Here is a 5,956-nt window from a genome sequence, read left to right on the forward strand (position 1 = left end):
TTGCAATGGGAGTAATTAACAACCATATATAATGATGTGAATTAGTCTAGGAATGCAATGGATTCCTATAACAGCATAGCTCATTGCCATATGAATCAATGGACAGCATATTGCTCCAAATTCGATAATTCCAAAGCAAACACTTTTAAATAATTCTTGGTTAATGTACTGAACTTACAACCTTATAATGACTTATAATATATCTTTACTACTAGAAGTGAATGAAGATTGATAATATTTTCATAGAAAATTATTCAGGTTCAATTATCATCATAAATTGCCCAGTACGGAATCATTAGTCAAATAAGAGTGGAAATTTAAAAAGAGCTTATTTTCCATTATTTGAGGTGCTGATGTTAGAGGTGGTGACCAAATGATGCCATTAATGTACTTTCATAGTTGAAAAGAACACAAGTAAGCAACTTCCAGAGAAAAATTATGTCCATAGCTTGAAGTAAACTATCTACAAAGAATATTCTTTCAAGGTGTTTTTTCCTAACCGAAGATCTGAAATATCAATAAATGTTAACATTTTAAAAGCTAGAACTGCCATTTGCTATTTAGTTATCAGGTGTGCGCAATTATTCTGCATTTTTCTTCAAGAAGTTGTTTTCCTTTCCTGAAAGTATCAAAAACATATTGCATTTGAAAATTGTTAGACATTTATGGAATCGTATGTAACCAAGTCCCTCTGGACTAGCAATTGAAAACGGTACTTGAATATAAGTCTTCTTCAAGGTATTTAGAAAAACTCATCCATTCAGAAAGAACAAAACCAAATAAAATTAGATACTCTCTGAAAGGAGACTTGCTTTGCAAGTTGTGTCATGTCTTCAACATTTACCATTCTTGAGAGTGGGGCATTCAAAGTTGTATGGTTCCCCATGAATTGCCCATATTTACTCTACTCACCACTTCTCTGAATACTCTTAGTTTACTTGAATTGAATGTTACACTTTATGGTAATGTGTGTGTATGTTCCATGCAATGCTACAAGCAAATTAATACTTCAAAATTTGCTTAATATTTAAACATAGTAATAGCAAAATTCCCTGTAAAATTTATAATAACAAACTCCATTCATCTATGAGAAGATATTTTTATTTTCAAATCTATATGTACCATTAAAATAAAATGAAATATTTTATGATTGTTGTAAATTGAATGTCTGAGTTCTCTGAAAATTAATATGCTGAAATCCTAAATCTCAATATGACAATATTAGTGGGTGGGACTTTTGGGAGGTACTTAGTCATGAGTGTGCGGCCCTCTCGAATGGGGTTAATGCCCTTATAACAAGAGACTAGAGAATTTGTTCTCTCTCTGCTCTCCACCATATGAGAATAAAAGAAAATCATCCTCAAACCAGGAAGACATTCTCACCAGAACCTTGCAATACTAATCTCGGATTTCCAAGCCTATAAAACTGTGAGAAATAAATTTCTATTGTTTAAGCCACCTAGTCTATGATATCTTGTTATAATAGCCTGAACTCGGACAATGATAATATCGATTTTATTATAACCTATCATTTCTATATCAAAAATAAAATAACAAGCCTCAAAAATGAATGCTTAAAAATAGAGTTGAATAAAAATAATAAAAAAAATTTTTACCTATTTGACTAAAACTCTCAAAATATGCCTTGTTTTCATCTTATCTCCAAATCAATTACAGAATTTTCCAAATCCATCATAAGGTAAAACTGTTCTTATATAGGCATTCACATGTCTCTGTTTAAAGAGTTCTGAGTATATTTCAGAACAAAAATTCGAAAATTTTTCTGAAAAGATTTTAGATACCATCAATTTGAAGAATAATTAAACTTGGCCAATATTTATTCTTGAAATTTGATTTTCATGTCTACAAATATATGCAGATCTAGAAATATTTTAGATACTTAAATTTATGCAGTAGCTATACATTTAACATCAATTTGGATATTACATTATAATAAATTCTGTGGAGATACTTAAAAAAAAAGAATTATTTATTTGTCCTACACATATTAATTCTAACTCTACTCTCAAGAATGTGTTAGTATACTTAAAAATCATGTAAATTATTATTATCTGTGTAGTAACTATTTTGAAGATTTTTATAGCATTGTTTTATATGAAGAAAAACACTATTCTCATGGGTAACCATCATACTCATAGGGAAAGACAAAACAGAATTAAATCTATTCAAATTAGATGAGTGAATTATCAGTGGTTTGAGTAAAAACTGGTTTTGCAAATGACTAATGTTAAATTCACCCAGAAGATCAATCCACATAACTTGTATCTAGTATTATTTTAATATAAATTAGGTTTTAAACCTGCTGATATTTTGCATACAAAAATAAATATCATAATGAAAGAATCCTTTCACAGCAAGCAATTCAATAACTTGAATTTCTGAGCCCTTGAGAAAAGGAAAATTTTATCCTTTAAAAAAACTCTCAATCTTTTAATTACTCTTAAAATAGGAAAGCAAGAGAGTGTGCTATTTTTTTAGTCCTTGGAGTTAAATCATAAGCCAAAAGTGAAAAGTCACAGACCAAAAAATGTTTCTTGAATTTGTTTAAACAGGTAAGATGAATATAACTCATGATTTCAATAAACATGACAAGTAGTTTAGGGTCTTCAAAATTGCCCAAATGTAAGAAATAAAGCAGAATTAAAAGCTCAATTTACCTTGAAATACAATATTTTTTAAGTGACAATTCCCATACATCATTGATTAAATGTAGTTGAAATATCCCAATGGTGCTTTCACTGCTCTTGATATTTAGTCTTATTTTACATGAACACAGGAGAATATGCACAGGTTTTTAGATCTTAGATTTTAATATTTAATGTTATTTTTCCAAATTTTAATGTTTGGGTGACAAAAGAGGATTATTAATACTTTTTAATTAATTAAATAATTTTCTCATATAGCAGATGTGACCTATGAAGAAGTTTGCTTTTTTCTTAATTTTTTTATATCCAAGTACTAAATTTAGAACGTCGTAGAAACAGAATTACACAAAAGTACCTGACTGTGTTGATATCACAAATACACTATTTGAATTTCACTTTAAATATGAATAACAATAACCATAAAAAAGAATTATAAATGGACTTTGAATTTAACAGTAGATAGATGACATGATAACCAATCATAGGAATAAATGAGGTTTTAAATTACTGCAAAAAGATTATGAGTGAAACATCTCAACCATCAACTCCTCCAGAAAATCAACTCTGATTTTTTCCATAATTCCCTTGAAAGCTCATAGCCTCTGTCCTTGATGCCCTGGTTCAGCTCATCTTTATAACTGCACTTAATCTGTTTGTTTTTTTTTTTAATGATTTATTTAGGTAGCTTACTGTCCCTTGAGTTTCTGAGCAAATGCTCTGTCATATAACTTTTTATTAGCAACTAACAAAATTGTTGTAGACACGAAATAGGTACTCAATAACTGTTTCTGAATGGAAATGGAAATCTGTGTGGCTGATACTAGTTAATGATTAACAGGTCAAAATATTTATAATGAGAGTAGCAAAGATTCTATTTAGAATTTATAATCAATATGTTTTCACTTAATATCTTTTTGTCATTATCCCCTACTCATTTTTCTCTTTAGTTATAGACCACCATTCTTAAATAGCAAAATTGTCTTTTTTTGTTCATAGGTATTCTTGTAAAATATGTATTATTATTTGATATGCATATATATTAATAATTATATTTTATATACTTCATTTTGTTATCATTTTTCACTATACACCATGCTTTTAAGGTTCATAAATATATAGACACATATATACATATATGTAAGTATACATATACATATATACACACACACACATATATACATATTCCTCTATGGTATGGCTGTATCACTCATGTTCTATCCACTCTTCCAGTGATAAACACACATATTACCTCCAACTCCACAAACGACATCATAGTGAACACTTCCATAAATGTCCCCTCGTGGAATCATATAAGAACATCTTTGGGCATTAATAAATGTCCTTGTTAGCTAATATCCAATGGTTTACCACTAGTGCTCTTCCCTGGTAGCTACCCAATTGAGCATAAACATCTATGAATCAGAAGCTTATTCCATTCTAACAAGCAAACTGCCTATTTCCACACCTTCCACTGCCTCTGGTAGACATCTTTCTTTCTCAGCACCACACTGTTGGATACTGTGTCCTCACTGGCTATGAGATTGAGGAATGTTGCACAGAAATTTGGTGGCTGGTTTAGAGTTGATTATATATTTTTGAGTTTCATTAGCCATTATAAATGAGAAATCCAATTTCCATTAAGAAAGGAAAATATCTCCCCCAACTCCCTCTTCCTGTTTTGTTGTTTTCTTCTAGATGAGAACCACAGTGACATAGATTGCTTATCTAATTCTCCGAGGTCCTTAACCAGAAGTCAGTGGTTCATTTGGAATCCAGAGATGGACTGAAAGTTTATACTATATTATGTAGGTGCATAATATACCTTTTTGGTCTTCTAATTTTCATTGAAATCTATAACCCTAAAAAGAGTTTAAGATTGACTTCAGAAATGACCAAATATAGTCAGCAGCCCATTTAGAAAAGTAAAATCTAAGAGATTTTACAAATCATTTTGTTGTTTGTTTTATGACATGATCTTATGTGAAATAATCAAGAGGAAAATCACTAAACTTATTTTTGAACTAAACAATATGCATTCATAAGTGGTTTTCTATTCGCATTGAAATTAATGATTTTAATCTGATTTTCAAATGTAGACTACATAAGTGTTATGGAGGAGCTATTTCTTTTTTTTTTTTAACTTTGCTTTTATCTTACAATGCTGGACTGTTTTTATTGGGCATAAGTGTTTTATGGGCATAAATATAAATATTTAATGCTATAATTGCTTTCATAAATGGTCTGTATGTTATATTTTAATTTTGTTTTTTTTCCTGGTTTAGTCAGTGTGTGTTAAAATATTAATCCAAGCAAAAGACATTTATCAGACATCTGTCCAAATGATTTGGTATATGGGCTTATACACAAGAAGACTAAACACCCAGAAACAAAAGGGAAAAACCCCATTCAATTCTAAAACACACACACACACACACACACAAGTATTTCTCACCTGGCATGATTTTAAAAACTGGGAGATAGTTGGCAAATTCTGAAGACATTTTCAATTATCACAAATAGGGGTAAGGGGATGCTACTGACATCTAGTGGGTAGAGGCCAGGAATGCTTTAAACACTACAATGCACAAGAAGTAATCCCACCCCACCTCCCCCCGCAAAAAAGAATGACCTAGTCTCAAATGTGCTGAGACTGCGAAACTCTAGTATAAATAAGTCCTTATTATATTTAATGGCTAAAATGTGGTAGCTCAAACCACACTACCGTAAATTTTGTAATTCCACAGAAGTTCTTCACTCGTTTGACTTCACCTGTATCCAGAATCTAGTCTTTATTCTTTCCTCTAAGTTTTCCTAATCACCTATGTCCTTTCTTTATGGAATCATTTTGGGAGTCCTGACTACTACCTCTAAAAACCATTCTCTTTCCTGTGCTCATGCTAATGGTGCTGACATGGGTGCCCACAAGCTTCTCAATCGGGTGAGACCTGAGAGAGTTCCTAGGTCCCATGCACGAGCTGAGAGTACAGCTTCCTCTCCAGTGCAGTGCTGTACCCTGTAACCAGCCCAAAGCCTCACAAATTCACATTCCTGCCAAGAATCTCATCAAGTCGCATATGAAAAACAGTTCCATGAGCTCTTGCCTTTGCTTTCTTTTTTTTAATCCTAAGAGGGCTAAGTACTCCTATGAACTCTTAACAGAAACGCTTTCTCTTTCAGTTATATAACAAAAGTATTTAGGCATATTACTTGATATAACCAGATATAGCTTTTAGTTTGGAATAGTGAGGAAGAATGAGGAGTATTACGTGCCTTAACAAGAGTTGCCAGAA

The sequence above is a fragment of the Pteropus vampyrus genome, unplaced genomic scaffold (genome assembly GCF_000151845.1).
Source record: "Pteropus vampyrus isolate Shadow unplaced genomic scaffold, Pvam_2.0 Scaffold3, whole genome shotgun sequence".
In the NCBI taxonomy this organism is placed as follows: domain Eukaryota; kingdom Metazoa; phylum Chordata; class Mammalia; order Chiroptera; family Pteropodidae; genus Pteropus; species Pteropus vampyrus.